This window comes from Hemiscyllium ocellatum, chromosome 1, assembly GCF_020745735.1.
Source record: "Hemiscyllium ocellatum isolate sHemOce1 chromosome 1, sHemOce1.pat.X.cur, whole genome shotgun sequence".
Taxonomy (NCBI): Eukaryota; Metazoa; Chordata; class Chondrichthyes; order Orectolobiformes; family Hemiscylliidae; genus Hemiscyllium; species Hemiscyllium ocellatum.
Window position 1 is genome coordinate 142,963,034 of NC_083401.1, and position 19,442 is coordinate 142,982,475.

A 19,442-nucleotide genomic window follows, 5' to 3' on the forward strand; every position below is an offset into this window, starting at 1 on the left:
GATGTAAACAGTTTACTGTAAGATACTAATTGCTTAAGTAAGTAGACAAAATTTTGGCAAATGGAGTATAATGTGGGAAAATATGAAGTTGTCCATTATGGAAGATAAAACAAAAGAACAGTGTTATTTAAATGAAGAAAAACTGCAGAAAGGTACAACATCGGAAACTTGCACAGGAAACAAACTTAGCACACAGGTGCAACAGGAAGGTGAATGGAATGCTGGCTCTTATTTCAAAGAGTAGGGAAGTCTTACTGCAATTGTCTCAGACCACCTTGCATCATGTCTGGAATGTTGTGAGTAATTCTGGTCCCTGTATTTAAAGAAAAATATCATTTAATCAGAGACAGTGCAAGGAAGATTCCCTGGGATGATCCCCAATATAGAGGGACTGACTTATGAACAAAAGTTAAACAAGTTGGAAATCTCATTGGAATTTAAAAGTGATCTCATTGAAATGTTCTTCAAGGGCTTGACAGCATAAATGCTGAGAGAATGATTCCCCTCAAGGGAGAGTCTAGGACCAGAAGCATTATCTCAGAATAATGAGGTTCCAATTGAAAACTGAGATGTAATGGAATTTCTTCTCTCAAATGGTTGTGAGGCTTTGGAACTCCTTGCCACTGACAGCTGTGAGGGCTGAGATAGATCAGATCCTGATCAGGAGGGAAATCAAGGGTTATGGGAAATGGGCTGGATAGTAGAAGTAAGAAACGTCAAATCAGTTATGATCATATCGAATAGCAGAGCAGGCTCAAATGGTTAATGGGCCTACCCTGCTCCGACTTCTTATGGTCTTAAAGGTTATTTTTCTTTTTCTTTTGGAGAGTCTCACACTAGAAGGCACAATCTCAAAGCCCTTTTAAGACAGAGATGAGGAGAGGTTTTCTTTTCCTTTTAAACTGGAATTAATCAGTGGAATTCTTTACTTCTGAAGGTTGTTGAGGGTGGCTAATTAAGCATATTCAAGATAAAGATGAACACATTTTTAATCAGTGAAGGAATCAACTTTATGGGGCAAGAAAGTGGAGTTTGAGATTATCAGATCAGCCACGATCCCACTGAATAGCAGAACAGACCCCATGGGCCAAATGATCTATTTCTTCTCCGATATCCTTGTGTTAAGATCTAACAGTCTTAAAATTAGGAATTTCTGAGAGTGGAAGTTCAATGCAGAAGAGGAAATGAGATTCTGGCCTTTGTTTCCAGGCTCGTAGTGATTTATACAAGCTTTGGACAGTATTTAAAACATATGTTTAGTGGTTTAGTACTTAGTGCATGACAGAGTGCAGAAAGAAAATCTTCCATTAAACTGAAAAGTAGATATAAATATTTATTCATGTGAATCGAGGGAAGAGGGGCTTAGATTCTGTGGAGAAATTAGAGAACTTGGTGTAGATCGCCTTTGATCAAGTGTTATTGAGAGGAGATTTGATCGAAGTGTTTAAAATCATGAGGAGTCTTGACATAGCAGACAAAGAGAGAAACTGTTCGCATTGGCATAAGGGTTGAGAACCAGAGACATTGAATTAAGATGATTTGCAAAAGAATGAAAGGCAACATGATGAAAGACTCTTGCACACCACAACTAGTTAGGATCTGCATAAACCATCTTAGAATGTGGTGGGGGCAGATACAGACTTCCAAACAAGAACACGATAGGCACCTGAAAAGAAGAAAAGATTGCTGGCACAACGGTGTTAAGTGGGGCAGTAGGATTGCTGAGTTGCTCTGGCAGAGATCTGGTACAAGTACAACAATTTGAATGGCTTTCTTCAGTGCTGCTATCATAAACAGTCTTGAATAAGATTTGGCAGGGCAGGATGCATGTTCAGAGTATGGAGTACATGGAAGGTTGTGGATGGCGGGACTGTCCTGAGTGAACATATCTGCAGTAGTTGTCACCATTTTGAAACTCTCTGGCTCAGAATCATAGAGCAGAAGTACATGTTGGACACACTACGACACATAGGAGAGGGAAGAGGTCCAGTTTTAAAACAGGATTAGTGTAACTATGCGCAGAAAAGTGAAATCTAGGTGAGGCAGTGAATGAGAATCCTCAGAAATGAATGCTGTCTCACAGCTACAATGCTACCTGGGAGGGCAGAAGGGCACCTGACTATTGTGGTAATTAGAGAGGATTCAATGTTTAAGGGGATGAATAGCACCCGATGTAGGCAGGATCAAGAACTCAGCTTGGTTTGTTATCTGCCTGCCAGGGAAGGGATATCTTAAAATGCCTTATTTTTCTGACGTCAAGAATTTCATCTAGTGATATTTTCCCAACAGACTTGCCACTGCACACATTGTTTGGGGCTGGGAAGAATCCACCCACATAATTATAGACCAGTTAGCCTAATGTCTGTTTTCAGATTGTCAGAGAGAGCCAGCATAGATTTGTAAAGGTTAGTAGTGCCTTCCAAACTAGATATTGTTACATTAAATTATCTATTTAATAAATAAATTAAACCCATTATGCATCTATTAATAGATGAAAAACTACGGCAAATGGGTTTCAACATGATGTCATCTCTGTGAATGTAAATCTGATAGATCAGGGTGTTTTCTAAATGGCAAGAAGTTAAAAACACTATGTGTGGGTACATAATATTAAAATTCCAAGAAGTAATTTTTAAAAATCTAATGGAACACCTAGCACTAGTTAAACCACAGTTGAAGTACTGAAAATAATTATGGACAACACAACTTAGTAAAACTATTTACATGGAAAAGATGAACCATAAGTTCACGAAAATAACGCATGGATTCCGAATCTACAAGTTTAACTTCCAGAAATAGAGTTGTATCCCCTCGAATTTAGGGTAATCTCAATAGAATTTTCAAGGAATCAACAGGAAGAGATAGGTTGGAAAACATATAACAATTTTTTGCTCCTTAAACAGTCTAGGATCAGGAATCATGATCGAAGTATTAGAGGTGGACCTTTCAGTGAAGTTGGTAAATGCTGAAGGTCACAAAGTTATAGAGTTACATAGCACAGAAACAGACCCTTTGGTTCAACTTGTCCATGCCAACCAGGCATCCCTATCTGACCTAGTCCCATTTGCCAGCATTTGGCCCATATCCCTCAAGTCTTTGTATTCATACACCCACTCAGATGCCTTTAAATGTTGTAATTGCACCCGCCTCCATCACCTTCTCTGGCATCTCATTCCATACACACACCACCCTCTGCATGAAAGTTACCCCTCAGGTCCTTTTTAAGTCTCTCCTCACTCATCTTAAAGCTTTGCCTTTAGTTGTGGATTCCCCCATCCTAGGAAAAAGATCTTTGCTATTCACACTAACCACTCCACTCATGATTTTATCAACCTCTATAATGTCACTCCTCAGCCTGGGCTCCAGGGACAAAGTTGGTAGAAGTTTTGAATTCTCTTCCATAAATAGCAATTGTTACTTTTAAAGATGAGATTGATGGATTTTTGTTAGCCAACGATATTAAGGGATTTGGAACAATATTCAACATTAAGTCAAAGGTCTGCAGCGATCTCATTGAATAACAAAACAAACTTGTCATGTTAAATGGACTACTCCTATTCTTATGTTCTTTGTCAGGAGCACCCAAACGGAGTATCATATCTACTCTATTTTAATCTGCACCTTGTGCTTTCTTGAAAGAAAGCACTTGGCAGATAATTTGATCAAATTTGGACTGAAAATTATACACCATGTTAAGGGCGGCACGGTGGCACAGTGGTTAGCACTGCTGCCTCACAGCGCCAGGGACCTGGGTTCAATTCCCGCCTCAGGCGACTGACTGTGTGGAGTTTGCACATTCTCCCCGTGTCTGCGTGGGTTTCCTCCGGGTGCTCCGGTTTCCTCCCACAGTCACAAAAGATGTGCGGGTCAGGTGAATTGGCCATGCTAAATTGCCCGTAGTGTTAGGTAAGGGGTAAAATGTAGGGGTATGGGTGGGTTGCGCTTCGGCGGGTCGGTGTGGACTTGTTGGGCCGAAGGGCCTGTTTCCATACTGTAAGTAATCTAATCTAAAAATAAATGTGTGGGTACCAGTGTGCATGTTTTTGTCTCTTGTAAATTGAAAATTTTAAAAATTATAATTTTACAGAAAAACATAATCTGTTTCCCCACTGTAGTTTGCATACTTTTTTAAAAAGAAGCATAACCCAAAAAAATCTAAAAGGGAATATATTGTTGTCTTGTTTTTCAGTGAAGTGCTGAGTAATTGAAGTACTGAGTAATTTTCTGATTACGCAGTTGAAAAGTATATTATCATCAAAGATGAAACTTGATCTTGAAATATATGTGATACATTATGTTCCCTGCTCCACCCAAACAATTATTTTTTTGTGTCAGCATCAAAGTGCTATTATGGATGTCATTACTTAAATAATTTACTTTCATTAGAGCCAACAGAGATAATGTCACATTGCAACAGATACAGTACAGACTGTGCGGGGCACCACCTGTTTCATAAAAAACAACATGGTGTTGTTTTGCTGCAAGCTGTTTAAGATATTCAACTTATCCACAAAAATATAGGCAACAATTATAATATGTCTTTAATTTGAGCACAAATCGTTTAAAAACAATATAACAGTTACACTGAGTTAGTTGTAATTTGAAATCATTTTTTAAAGAATAAGATGATGTGATGTCTCCGTAATTAAATACATCTTCCCCTTTCTGTGCCATCCTGTCTGTTACTCAGATTGAGTTGGAGATGCCGGTGTTGGGACTGGGGTGTACAAAGTTAAAAATCACAACACCAGGTTATAGTTCAACAGATTTAATTGGAAGCACACAAGCTTTCGGAGCACCGCTCCTTCATCAAGTGATTGTGGAGGGCTCGATCGTAACACAGAATTTATAGCAAAAATTTGCAGTGTGATGTAACTGAAATTATACATTGAAAATTGATTGTCTGTTAAGCCTTTCATCTGTTAGAATACAGTGATAGTTTCACTTCTTTCATGTGTAAATCACAAAACCTTTTTTTAGAAGTTGCATTCTTGGGTTAGCTGTTAACAAAGGTGATAGTTAGACAATATGTTGAAGGTGTTCGGGCTAACATATTGTCTCTTTCACCTGCTGGTCTTCTGTAGTGATCAGAATTTATAGCTACAAAGGGACAGACTGGTAAATGAGCAGTTCCCATGGACTAAACTGATTCACTCTGTTCACTTGAATATCATACTTTCTAATTTATATTTCACCCTTAACTTAGTGAAAGAGCTTTCGTGCAACACTTCTTGTTTGAGTTTCCAGTGAAAAGGTAGTTTCTGTAAGCTGAACAAATGACCTATAAAATCAGACTATGTTCTTAACAGGTATGTGTGGAAGACAGGACCCAGAGCGAGGGAGTGGTCGAAGCAATTGGCATAGATGTAGTTAAAAGGATGCTAGTTAAGAACATCAGGGTTAAGGGACTAGAGGGTTACAATAAGAGACTAAGATAAAGAAAAATGGAGATTCTCAGGGAGCATAAATATCTTATAGACAAGAACGGCCAAATATCATGTTTCTGTTCCATATGTCCTATGTACTCATATTTCCTATTTAGTCATATGTAATCATACATCATATACATTTCTCTAATAATGTGTTTAAAAGTGATTTAAATCTGTAAACATGGGTTCTGCAGCAGATACTTGATACACAGAATAGAATATTGGGAAGTGACAAAAGGTTAAATGGAAGAGGCTACTTGGGAGGACCTAAACTAAATGAAAATAAACAATATAATAATAAACTTGTCTACTCAGCACCAGCAGCAATAAAAAGGAGCACCCTGTAGTAAATTAAAGTAATTAAAATCCAGCCTTTGTAAACAGCCTGACATAAATCTCCACTGGTTTCTGCCCAGCTGTTAGAACACAACTTATACCACACAGTAACATAAAACCATGTGAAGCATGTACTGGCCAAGGGGACTTTGAAAACTAAGTTCTAAAATTCATTTCTAATTATTATTTTTCTTTGTTAGCAGTAACTTATATTTCAAAGAGAATTTGAACATTTAGACATGATTTTGTTATTTTCTTTCCTGATTTAGTTCTCAGAGAGGTCATTCTATTGATTTTTTTTATCCTTCACTTGTGCAACATGGCCACCGCTAGCTGGTCAGCATTTTCATTGCCCATCCTTAGTTGCCATTAAGAAGGTAGTGCTGAGCTGCCTTCTTGACCACTGGAATCCACATGCTGTAGGTTGACCCACAATGCCCTTAAGAAAGGAAGTCCAGGATTTTGGCTCATCAATAATGAAGGAACAGTGATATATTTCCAAGTCAAGATGGTGAGTGGCTTGGAGGGGAACTTGCAGGTGGATATCAACATGCAGAAATGTCAGGGTTTGTGCAGCAATGCAACAGTGACTCTCATGGTGCCTCTTAATGTATCTGCCCTGTCCTTCTAGATGGAAGTGGTTGTGGATTTGGAAAATGCTGTCTAGGGATCTTTGCTGAATTTCTGCAGTGCATCTTGTAGATCATACACACTGCACATTAAAAAGCAATGACTAGCCAATGCTATCAGGAGGGATCCTAAAATAATAGCGCCAAAGGTGGGAATGGGGGACCATAAGATCACCCTATATGCTGATGACATTCTTTTACTTTTGGCTAATCCGGAGAAGTCTGTTCCTCAACTGATTCAAACAATTAATTTGTATGGAGGTTTCTCAGGTTACAGAATGAATTTTACAAAATCGGAAGCCATGCTGGCAAGGGGATTAGTGGAGGTGCCTAACCTGAAGGATGGAATGCACATCCCGTTTACATGGTTGTCAAAAGGTTTTTTTGTATTTGGGAATTTTATTACCCCTTCCTTCCACCAGCTGTATAAAGCTAACTGTGTATAACTACCGGAGAAGATAAAACAGGATTTGCAGCGGTGGGAGGGATTACCATTATCGCGGTTGGGCTGAATAGCCCTGATTAAAATGAAAGTTCTTCCTCAACTGCTGTACCCCATGAAAATGCTCCCATAGTTGTTACCTGGACAAGTGTTACTTCTGGGGTTGCCAAATTTGGCTCTCTGGGGGAACACGGGAAGAGATTGCATTAAATTCTTACCCATTATGCAAGGAAGTATATTCTACTCAATGGTTAGCTCAGGTCCTTTATTTGGTGCAACAGGCATCCTCTAATTAAATTCACCAAATTGCAGCTTTCGTAGGGTGAGGGAGGGTGGATCTTCCGGATTTGAAGTAATACCAAATAAGCGCCCTGTTATCATACGTTGGTGATGGGTACAGGGGAATTTGAGTCAATTTGACTTGATACTGAAGCCTCACAGTCGGGATGCCCTTTAATTAATTTATTATTCATGGACAAGATGAAATCCATGACCCAGCAGTGTAAAAGTCTAATTATTTTAAATACGGTGAAAGCCTGGAGGATAATGTGGCAAGATGAGGGCAATTGGTCTAAGACTTCGCCATGTACCCCATTGATAGGAGCCCAAGTATTTAAACCTGGGGCAATGGACACCGGCTTTAAGACATGGAAGAATAAGGGAATCTTCTGTCTGGGAGATTTATTCGAGGGGGAGATCCTGATGTCATTTAGTCAGTTAAGTCAGAAATATGGATTGTCTAATAGGGACATTTTCTGATACTTCCAGATGAGGGACTATATACAAAGCAAAACCACGCTCCTCCATGTTACAAATCAGACATGGAGAAAAGAGTACAACGGTGTACGGGTGCTCTTTCACTCAGTACTTTATATCATTTACAGAAAGGTCATGCCCTGGGGAACACAGAAGGACTCTGTAGGATGTGGAATCGAGAGTTAGGAGAGGATATTTCATCAGAGGTATGAGAAGACATCTGGGAGAATGTAAGAAAAATCACAGTATGTAACAGAGCACAGGCCATGCAATTGAAGATCTTACACAGGGCTCATATGGCGCCAGAGAGGTTAGCTAAGTTCAAGAGAGAAGCATCATCAGGGTATCCCAAATGTAAAATTAGTATAGGCACTCTCACACATTTCTACCAGTCACGTTGTAAGATCCAGAGATACTGGAGTCTATAGTTATGGAGCTAAAGGATATCCTGGGAATTGAAGTTAACGTGGATCCACTTTTTCTTCTTCTGGGGTTGCCAAATTTGGCTCTCTGGGGGAACACGGGAAGAGATTGCATAACATTCTTACCCATTGTGCAAGGAAGAACATTCTACTGAATTGGATGTCAGAAAAACGACCAGGTCTTATGGGGTGGACGTAAGCTGGTTATGGAGCATCTCCCTCAAGACTACCTCACATATATGGTGCACCACAAAACGGAGCAGTTTTACAAGACTTGGTTGCCCTTTTTAAATTATATTGATTTATCATCAATACTAATTAGGGCCATGGTATAGCCATGGGAATCAGTATGGGTGCCTGTGGGGAGGAGACTGGGAGAAAAAGAATAAGGGTACTGGAGATGGTGCTGCCAGGGATGGGAGCCTCAATGGAGGTGGGATGAGTGTGATAGAATAAAGTAGTGAGATATTATTTAATTTAAGTTATTTCAATTTAGTTTAAGTTAGTATTTATTTAATATATTTGTAGTTTAGTTTAAGTAGATATGTTTGATTTGGTAGAATAATAGGCCATTCATTAACAATAGTACTGTGTTATGACTTTGTTGTACTGTTTTAATGGTGTTATTCTTTTTTTGCATATAAATGTTTTGTAAAAAATTTAAGATGCTCAATAAAAATATTTATAAAAAAAAGACTACTGTTATACTTGAACAACTGATCAAGCATTGCATTTCATAATCATCATTCCTATCTGTAGAAATATGCCAAAGAATTGTTAAAGTTTGCTTTAAAAATTCTGAGATTCGTTGTTAAAAATGTATTGCTGATGAAAGAACTTGCTGTGGTTTTGCTTACTTTTGAACATTTCAACTATGTTTCTATGTATATGAGAAGAATTTTGCTGGTAAGTATACCATGACTTTTAGCCCAGTGATGCTACATATCCAATCTTGACCATAAAATGGCTTCCTGGGGATATGATGGGTTCAAGGGTCAGTCACATCCCACCTCAATTAGAGGATCAAAAGATGACTTGGTGACCGTCCCCACCTACAACTTCAACAGCATCCGTAGAGTTAACCAGGACTTGGATGAACAATATAAATTCAAAACTCATTTGGCCTAAAATTGAAATTAGTTATTTTTCATTTCTTGGTGCTAGTACAATTGGTCTAGCTAGACAAGTAAAGAAGTGAAGGGCCAAGAAGTTTAAATGATTAATGGTCCAAATGTATCAGGACACCAATGTGCAAATACGTTATGGTGTTGTGCAGCAATGCAACAGTGACTCTGATGGTGCCTCTTAATAGTTCAGAGACATCAGAGGGAATAGGCACGAGCACATTCGCTGTGCAGCCAAAGTTTAAAATCAGGGTGAAAATCCGTTCAATACAGCATCATTATCCTGCCACCAGTATACTCGTGAGAAACAACATTATGTGATGGTGGCTATCAACAAATATTGAGACAAGAATTGATATTGATTATTTTCCCTAAGCAATTTTTTATTGCAAAAATATACTTTATTCATAAAACAATCTTTATGTATATCCACAAGTACTAAAGTTGTTCTGTACATATCAATAAAAAAAATTGGAATCAGACTTACCTCTCATTTGCAAAACTAAAAGGCATTTCTTACTATTTAGAATAATACATACATGTACTGAGGCAATGAGAGGGTTTGAACAACTAAATGGACCCCCAATTCTAGTTTGGCAACCACATCCTACAAGGTGGTCTTTCCCTACTGTGCCTTGTTGGCAGCTGCCCCAAGCTCTATTACATCCCTCAGACATAGTTCTAGACCATGGAATGTGTCAGTCTGCAACACTTGGTCGAGGTCAACTCTTTGCACTGGAAGACCAACAAGTTTTGGGCGGACCAAAGAGTGTCTTTCGCCAAATTGATAGTTGTCTCAGCATGCATGTTGAAGAACCCTCAGCATTTTTCATCCTCTAAATCACCCTTCCTTTTGGCACATACCACAAACTTCATTCCATATCCATGGATCCCATTCACTGCCCTATCCACTTGTGTCAGGGATGACCTAAAATGTTTGCATTCTTACAAAGTATAGGCAAAGTGTTACTTATCCATATTAACACCTATTGCTGAATCATTATTCAAGAGAACATTAATAGATTCCATTTTCTAAATGCAATTTCTTTTTAAGCGCAATATTGGACTAATCAACATTATTCTCTAATGTACTGATGGAAATGTATCTAGCCAAACATAAGATCAATGCATCTGGATGCAATTCAATGTACCTCCATTATCTCAATTACATTATAATCTACAAAATTATTAGTTGTTACCGATGAAGCGAACTCTAAATTCAGCTGAAAGCAAAACATTAAATAAGATTTAGTGGCAAATTGCTCATATTTCCAAAAGTTACATTATTTGTTTGGATATCATAATTGGTGTATGCGGAAGAATGCAATCTTCAACAATGACATATTGTCAAATACCAACTTCAATACAGTAGTTATATGGTTGGTCAAATTCAGTTTCTGGTCAGCTTCTAGGATATTGATAGCAGAGGGGATTCAGTGATGGCAATACCATTGAACATCAGTGGATGATGTTTAGAATATCTCTTGTTTAAGATAGTAATGCCCTGGCACTAATGCAAATATTATTTGCCACTTGTCAGCTCAAGCTAGGATGTTGTCCAGCACTTGCTGCAAATGCACATTACTTCAGTATCTAACAAGTCATAAATTGTGCTAAACATTGAACAAACATCAGCATATAGAGTCATTGAGATGTACAGCATGGAAGCAGACCCTTTGGTCCAACCCGTACAGGCCGACCAGATATCCCAAACCGATCTAGTCCCACCTGCCAGAACCTGGCCCATATCCCTCCAAACCCTTCCTATTCATATACCCATCCAGATGCCTCTTAAATGTTGCAATTGTACCAGCCTCCACCACATCCTCTGGCAACTCATTCCATACACGTACCACCCTCTGTGTGAGAAAGTTGCCCCTTAGGTCTCTTTTATATCTTTCCACGCTCACCCTAAACCTCTGCCATCTAGTTCTGGACTCCCCAACCCCAGGGAAAAGACTTTGCATATTTACCCTATCCATGTCCCTCATAATTTTGTAAACCTCTATAAAGTCACCCCTTAATCTCTGACACTCCAGGAAAAACAGCCCCAGCCTGTTCAGCCTCTCCCTATAGCTCAAATTCTCCAACCCTAGCAACATACTTGTAAATCTTTTCTGAACCCTTTCAAGTTTCACGACATCTTTCCGATAGGAAGGAGACCAGCATTGCATGTAATGTTCCAACTGTGGCATAACCAATGTCCTCTAAAGCCGCAACATGACCTCCCAACTCCTGTACTCAATACTCTGACCAATAAAGGAAAGTATACCAAATGCTTTCTTCACTATCCTATCTACCTGTGACTCCACTTTCAAGGAGCTATGAACCTGCACTCTTTGTTCAGCAAGACTCCCTAGGACCTTACCATTAAGTGTACAAGTCCTGCTAAGATTTGTTTTCCCAAAATGCAGCACCTCACATTTATCTGAACTAAACTCCATCTGCCACTTCTCAGCCCATTGGCCCATCTGGTCCAGATCCTGTTGTAATCTGAGGTAACCCTCCTCGCTGTCCACTACACCTCCAATTTTGGTGTCATCTGCAAACTTACCAACTGTACCTCTTATGCTCACATCCAAAGCATTTATGTAAATGACAAAAGGTAGAGGACCCAGTACTGATCCTTGTGGCACTCCACTGGTCACAAGACTCCAGTCTGACCTTATGATAGAAAAAAGGTCATTGGTGAAGCAATTGAAAATGGTTGGTCCTTGGGTGCAATCCTGAGGAACTATCACACTGAAGTCCTGGGACTGAGGTGTTTAATATCTAACAAGCATAAGACCATAAGAATAGGAGTGAAAGTAAGGCCATTTGGCCCATTGAGTCCACTCCACCATTCAATCATGGCTGATGGGCATTTCAACTCCACTTACCAGCATTCTCCCCGTTGCCATTAATTCCTTGTGACTTAAAGAATTTATCAATCTCTGCCTTGAAGACATTTAGCGTCCCGGCCTCAAGCACAACCATCTTCCTCTGTGCTAAGTGTAGCTCCAGTCAATGGAACTTCGACCTGAATCCCGTTAATTCTAGTTTTGCTTGTGATCCTTGGTGCCGCATTTGGTTATTTGTTGCCTTGAAATCAAGAGCAGTTGCTTCTACCTCACCTCTGAAGTTCACCTCTATTGTCCATATCTGGACCAAGGCAGTAATAAGATTAGTGGCTGAGTGGCCCTGGTGGAATACAAATACAATCAGTGAACAGGTTATTGCTCATCAGTGAACAGGTTATTGCTGAGCAAGTGCCACTTGACAACTCTGTCAATGAAACCTTCTATCACTTTGCTGGTGCTTGAGATTAGATAGATGAGCAATCATTGAATAGATTGGATTTATCATGTTTTTTTATGAACAGGAATGTGTCTGGGCAATTTTCCACACTGTTGGATAGATACCAAAATTGTAGCTGTACTGGAATAGCTTGGCTGTGGATGCAGATATTTCTAGAGTACAGTTATTCAGTATTATTGCCAGAATGTCATCAGTCCTATTGTCTTTCAGTATGAAGTGCCTTCAGCCATGTCTCCATACCATGAGGAGTGAATTGAATTCATAAAATCACGGAACCCATACACTGTGGAAGAAGGTCATTTGGCCCCTCGAGTCCACACCGACCCTCCGATGAGCATCTCACCTAGAACCACCGACCCCTATCCCTGTAACCCTGCATTTCCCATGGCAAATCCACCTAACCTCCACATCCCTGGACACTACATGGCAATTTAGCATAGCCAATCCACCTAACCTGCATATTTTTGGACTGTGGGAGGAAATCGGAGAACCCAAAGGAAACCCATGCAGACACAGGAAGAATGTGCTAACTCCACATTAACAGTCACCTGAGGGTGGAATCAAATTAGGGTCCCTGGCGCTGAGAACAGCAATGCTAACCACTGAGCCGGATTAGTTTGAAAACTGGGGACCTCATGTGGAAGTCTATCTTCACTTAAGTAATGTTCAGTTTTTCTATGGACACCTTCACATTTTCTCACTTTATAAATTCTGCAAAATTATGCTCACTCACAGATATATCTCTAATATGTATAACCACTGATTAGACCTCAGCTGAAGTACTGGGCATTGTTCAGGACACCACATTTAGGAAGTATCTGAATACATTGGATGGAATGCAGAAAAGGTTTACAAGAATGGTTCCCAGAGATGAAAAACTTCAGTTATGAGAATAGATTGAGGAGATTGAGACTGTTTTTCAGGGAGAGGGGAGGGCTGCAAGGGGATTTGATTGAAGTTTTCAAAGTTATTCGGTGCATAGGGAGAAACTGTTCTCACTCATAAAAGAACTGAGAATCAGTTTTAAAATGTTTTGTAAAAGCAGGTGAATATGAGGTGAGTAAAATGCTTTCACAAACTGACTTTGGAATGCACTGCCTGGATGTGTAGTGAAGGTAGGTTTGTTTGAGACACTTAGAAGGCCATTTAGTGATGGTTTCACTAGAAACAAAGTGCAGGGTTATGGGGAAAAGGTAGGAGTCTGACACTAAGTTGAAATATTCAGAGAACTGGTACAGACACAATTGGTTGAATTAGGCTCCTTTTGCCCATTACAATTCTGTGATCCTGCAGTCCCTTTGCAGTCTCTTGTGACATCTTCACAATTTGCTTTCCCACCCAGCATTGTGATCAGGTCACTCTCTACCTCACAGATGGTGCTTCCTGGTCCTTCATTAATGATATATGTTCATGACTGACTTCTAGCCTTTTACCTGAGCTGCCACTGATGATCATTTTGAGGACCAGTGGCTAACTATGTACCTATATAATAAATACATTGGACTGTAACAAACACTATATTGGATAAACAGGCAAAAAACTAGCCACCAGGATACATGAACACCAACTTGCCACAAAAAGACATGACCCTCTCTCACTAGTACCCTCATATACGAATGAGGAAGGACACCACTTCAACTGGGACAATACATCCATCCTAGGACAAGCCAAACAAAGACATGCACGAGAATTTCTAGAAGCACGGCATTCCAACCGGAACTCTATCAACAAACACATCGAGTTAGACCCCATCTACCACCCCCTGAAAAAAGGAACCGGAAGTGACTTCACCACCGGAAATAATATCACCAAAGGAAATGGCATCACCAACCCAAAGAAACCCAAACATATAAATAGAAAGCAGGAATTTTCAGCATTGCTTTGCATAAAGTCCACTGAAGATGTTACCTAGTAAAGTAATGAAACATCTGGAAATGAACCTTTCAGCTCAGTGAGCAAACCTCCATCCAAATACCTGATATGAATGGATGATGTCAGATACCAATTTAAGTACTTTTTCAAGGAGCCCCTGCCAAAAACAGCAGGTGAATCATGTCTCCATTTACAAAACCATCTAAAAATTGCATCAACTGGGCTTCCAGCATCAATAGCCTGACCAGGAGAACCACATTGTTTACATTCTTCAGTTCAAAAAGTAGACATTGATCACAACTCCATTTTTGTTGTTAGCTTATAATTAACTTCCAATTCAGGCAGCATTTTTTTTAACAATCTCCGTCCTTTGAGGTCTTGTCAGCACAATCTACATCCTCTCTTGAAAAATATATCCATTAATCTTTAAAACTTGAATAATTCAATCATATTTCAATTGAAGTATATGCATATTCAGATATTGGCATACAACATTCCTATTTCTTGATCAACAGGAAACCAAGGTAGTTGTTCCTTCACTTCTTCCAATAAAGCTATCAATCCAGCGACCAATAGGTGCACAAATGGAGCCCTGGATAACATGGGTTTTATTTTATCTCATTCGCTGCAGGGATACAGGTTTGATAACATGAACCAATATGAGAACATTGTTTGAGGAATCTGCATCCTGCTATTCTGTGATATTGGGCCTGAGTTTGGACTAATTTGTTCATCATTAGTACAGTGCATTCTCTGCTTATTTTACTTTGAATAAAGCATTCTTAAAATAATAGTTCAGCAATTAATAGTTTTTTTTATCATCACGTGTCACACACATCTGATGGCCTTTCAGGGAAGCCTTCCATCCCCTCTGTTTTGTTCAAATTTACTGATTGTACTTATATCAATTATGACAGCAATGTTGTGTAAATGCTGCTCCAGTCAAATGATTATGGAAACATTTGTGTCTCCATGTATGATTAAATAATAGATGCAAGAGTGAACCTTCTACATCTGTCACTTTGGCATAAATTGCCTGTAAGTAGGATCAGGGTACTGGTGGGAAGTTTTTCAGTTCTTTCAATTTAACAAAAAACAATTTTGCAACATGCAATTAAATAACATTACAATCCAACAGCTTACACGAGTGCAGTGCCTTTAATGCAGCTGGAGGAACTGAGTAAGAACTGAGTGAGCATTAGACAAATGTGTAAAAAATTTAGCAAAACCAGAGTTGAACAGGTAGATTAAAAGTAAAATACAGTAGTTGCTGGAAATCTGAAATAAAACATAATGTGCTGCAGAAAACAAGCAGGTCTGGCAGCACCTGTGGAACTAAACAAGAGTCAGACTGAATTGTAACCTTCACTCTGTTTCACCCTTGACAAATGCTGACAGATCTGCTTAGATTCTCCAGCACTTTCTGTTCCTATTTTGAACAGGTAGGTTTTCAGATTTGTTTTGAGGGCGTAATTGGATTTCAAATTAAGGAAGGGTTCAGAGGAAACTTTGTGAGTGCAAGTCCATGGTAACTGAAAATTCAACCACCAGTTGAATGGAAGGACGAGTAATGCAGAAAGGCAAAATGTGTAAATTTGAATTTTGGCTAGGTGTAAGAGTTGAGAAGTCTTGTTGGGGCTGTACAGGTGAGGCCTCTTCTGGAGTGCTGTGTCCAGTTCTGGTCACCCTGTTATAGGAAGGATATTATTAAGCTGGAGAGGGTTCAGTAGAGATTTATTAGGATGCTGCTGGGTATGCATGGTTTGAGTTATAAAGAAAGGCTGGATAGGCTCAGACTTTTTTCACTGGGACATAGGAGGTTGAGAGGTGACCTTACAGAGGTTTATATGATCATGGATATGGATAGGGTAATGGTGGGTGTCTTTTCCCTGGGGGATTTCAAGACTAGGTGGCATGTTTTTAAGGTGAGAGGAGAGAGATTTACAAACGATATGAAGGGCAGATTTTTTACACAGAGGGTGGTTTGCCTACGGAATGAACATCCTGAGGAAATGGTGGATGCAGGTACAATTACCATGTTTAAAAGACACTTCAATAAGTACATGAATAGGAAAGGTTTAGAGGAATACAGGCCAGGAGCAGGAAGGTAGGACTAGTTTAGTTTGGGAGGTAAAAACAATGACTACAGATGCTGGAAACCAGATTCTGGATTAGTGGTGCTGGAAGAGCACAGCAGTTCAGGCAGCATCCAACGAGCAGCGAAATCGACATTTCTGGCAAAAGCCCTTCATCAGGAATAAAGGCAGTGAGCCTGAAGCGTGGAGAGATAAGCTTGAGGAGGGTGGGGGTGGGGAGAAAGTTGCGTGGAGTACAATGGGTGAGTGGGGGAGGGGATGTACAAGTCCGGACAAGTCATGGGGACAGTGCTGAGATGGAAGTTTGGAACTAGGGTGAGATGGGGGAAGGGGAAATGAGGAAACTGTTGAAGCCCAAGAAGGAGGCCATCTGGTGTGTTCTATGGTGGAACTGGTCCTCCTGGGAGCAGATATGGCAGAGGCGGAGGAATTGGGAATACGGGATGGCATTTTTGCAAGAGGTAGGGTGGGAAGAGGTGTAATCCAGGTAGCTTTGGGAGTCGGTGGGTTTCTAAAAAAATGTCAGTGTCAAGTCGGTCATCATTAATGGAGATGGAGAGGTCCAGGAAGGGGAGGGAGGTATCAGAGATGGTCCAGGTAAATTTAAGGTCAAACAATTGATCTTCCGTCATTACACCGGCACCACTCCCCACCTCTTCCTCCGCTACATTGATGACTGCATTGGCGTCACCTCGTGCTCCCGTGAGGAGGTTGAGCAATTCATCAACTTCACCAACACATTCCACCCTGACCTTGCAAAAATGCCATCTCGTATTCCCAATTCCTCCGCCGTATCTGCTCCCAGGAGGACCAGTTCCACCATAGAACACACCAAATGGCCTCCTTTTTTAGAGGCCGCAATTTCCCTTCCCACGTGGTTAAAGATGCCCTCCAACACATCTCGTCCACATCCCGCACCTCCGCCCTCAGACCCCACCCCTCCAACCGTAACAAAGACAGAACGCCCCTGGTTCTCACCTTCCACCCTACAAACCTTCGCATAAACCAAATCATCCGCCAACATTTCCGCCACCTCCAAACAGACCCCACCACCAGGAGTATATTTCCCTCCCCACCCCTTTCCGCCTTCCGCAAAGACTGTTCCCTCCGTGACTACCTGGTCAGGTCCACGGCCTCCCCCCCCCCCCCCACGACCCACCCTCCCATCCTGGCACTTTCCCCTGCCACCACAGGAACTGTAAAACCTGTGCCCACACCTCCTCCCTCACCTCTATCCAAGGCCCAAAAGGAGCCTTCACATCCACTAATATCATTTATTGTATCCGTTGCTCCCGATGCGGTCTCCTCTACATTGGGGAGACTGGGCGCCTCCTAGCAGAGTGCTTTAGGGAACATCTCCGAGACACCCACACCAATCAACCACACCGCCCTGTGGCCCAACATTTCAACTCCCCCTCCCACTCTGCCGAGGACATGGAAGTCCTGGGCCTCCTTCACCGCCACTCCCTCACCACCAGACGCCTGGAGGAAGAACGCTTCATCTTCCGCCTCGGAACACTCCAACACCAGGGAATCAATGTGGACTTCAACAGCTTCCTCATTTCCCCTTCCTCCACCTCATCCTAGTTTCAAACTTCCAGCTCAGCACTGTCCCCATGACTTGTCCAGACTTGGCCTACCTGCCTAGCTCCTTTTCCACCTATCCACTCCACCCTCTCCTCCCTGACCTATCACCTTCATCTTCTCCCCCACTCACCCATTGTACTCTATGCTACTCTCTCCCCACGCCCACCCTCCTCTAGCTTATCTCTCCACGCTTCAGGCTCACTGCCTTTATTCCTGATGAAGGGCTTTTGCCCGAAACGTCGATTTCACTGCTCATTGGATGCTGCCTGAACTGCTGTGCTCTTCCAGCACCACTAGTTTAATTTGGGATTATGTTCGGCATGGACTGGCTGTATGACTCTCTGACTCTATGTTAGGTGCAGCAAGGATATTGAGGGATCTATAAATGCGAACAAGGACTTTGAAATCAGTGCACCACAGGAACAGGAAGGTGAAGAAGTGTTCCAAAATTTGAAGGGAGGAATTTTCCTTTTTATGGATTGAATGTAGAGTTTTTGATGAGTTAGAATGTATTTAGGGGAAACTTGAGATAGCATCCCTTTTAAAATATCTGTGCTGCTATATTGTCACATGATCATTCCATTGTGACAGTTAAAAGGTACAAAATCTGTTTTATTTGTTCACAGGGTGTAGCCAGCATTTGTTCCCCAATCCTAAATGCACTGAGCTGCCTTCTTGAACCAGTGTAGATATGCCCACAGTGCTGGTAAGAATAGAGTTCCAGAAATGTGACCCAGCAATAACGGAGGCATGGCAATATAGTTCCAAGTCAGGAGGTTGGTGGGTTGGACAGGAACTTTCCCAAACACCTGTTGACCTTGTCTTTGTCAATGGTCAAAGTTGCAGTTTGAAAAAGTTGTCAACAGAGCCTTGTTGGTGAGTTGTCGTAGTTCATCTTTGAGAAGCATGCATTGCTGTCGTTGTGTATTGGTGGTGAAGGAAATAAATGTTTAAGTTGGTTTGTCAATCAGGCAGTTGTCTTTCCTGAATGATGTTGAACACCTTGACTGTTATTGGAACAGCACTCATCCCAGCAATTGGACAAAAATGTTAACAGAATTCTGAAAATTTGCTATCGATATTCTATATTTCATAAAAATAAATTTATCTTCCTCTGGCACTTTGCAAACACACATTAAAAATCAGTAAATTGATTTGCATCATGAGTAGTATGTAATCATTGCAGTTATCTTCAAGAAATATTTTAAAACAATTCAGATCATCTTTAAGAGAGCATTACAAATTTATTTCCCCATATTTTGCTCTCGTATGGTCTTTTCAACACCAGTACATTGTTTTAAAAATGACAATCTTAAACCTATATTTTAAAAGAAATAGGCACATGGTTTTGTTTTTAGATAGTTTTGGTTTTTTAAGGAAAATTAGGGTTGCCATTTACAGTCAGTACAATATTCTCTAAACAAAAATTTAATTCAAAAAGATAACAGATTA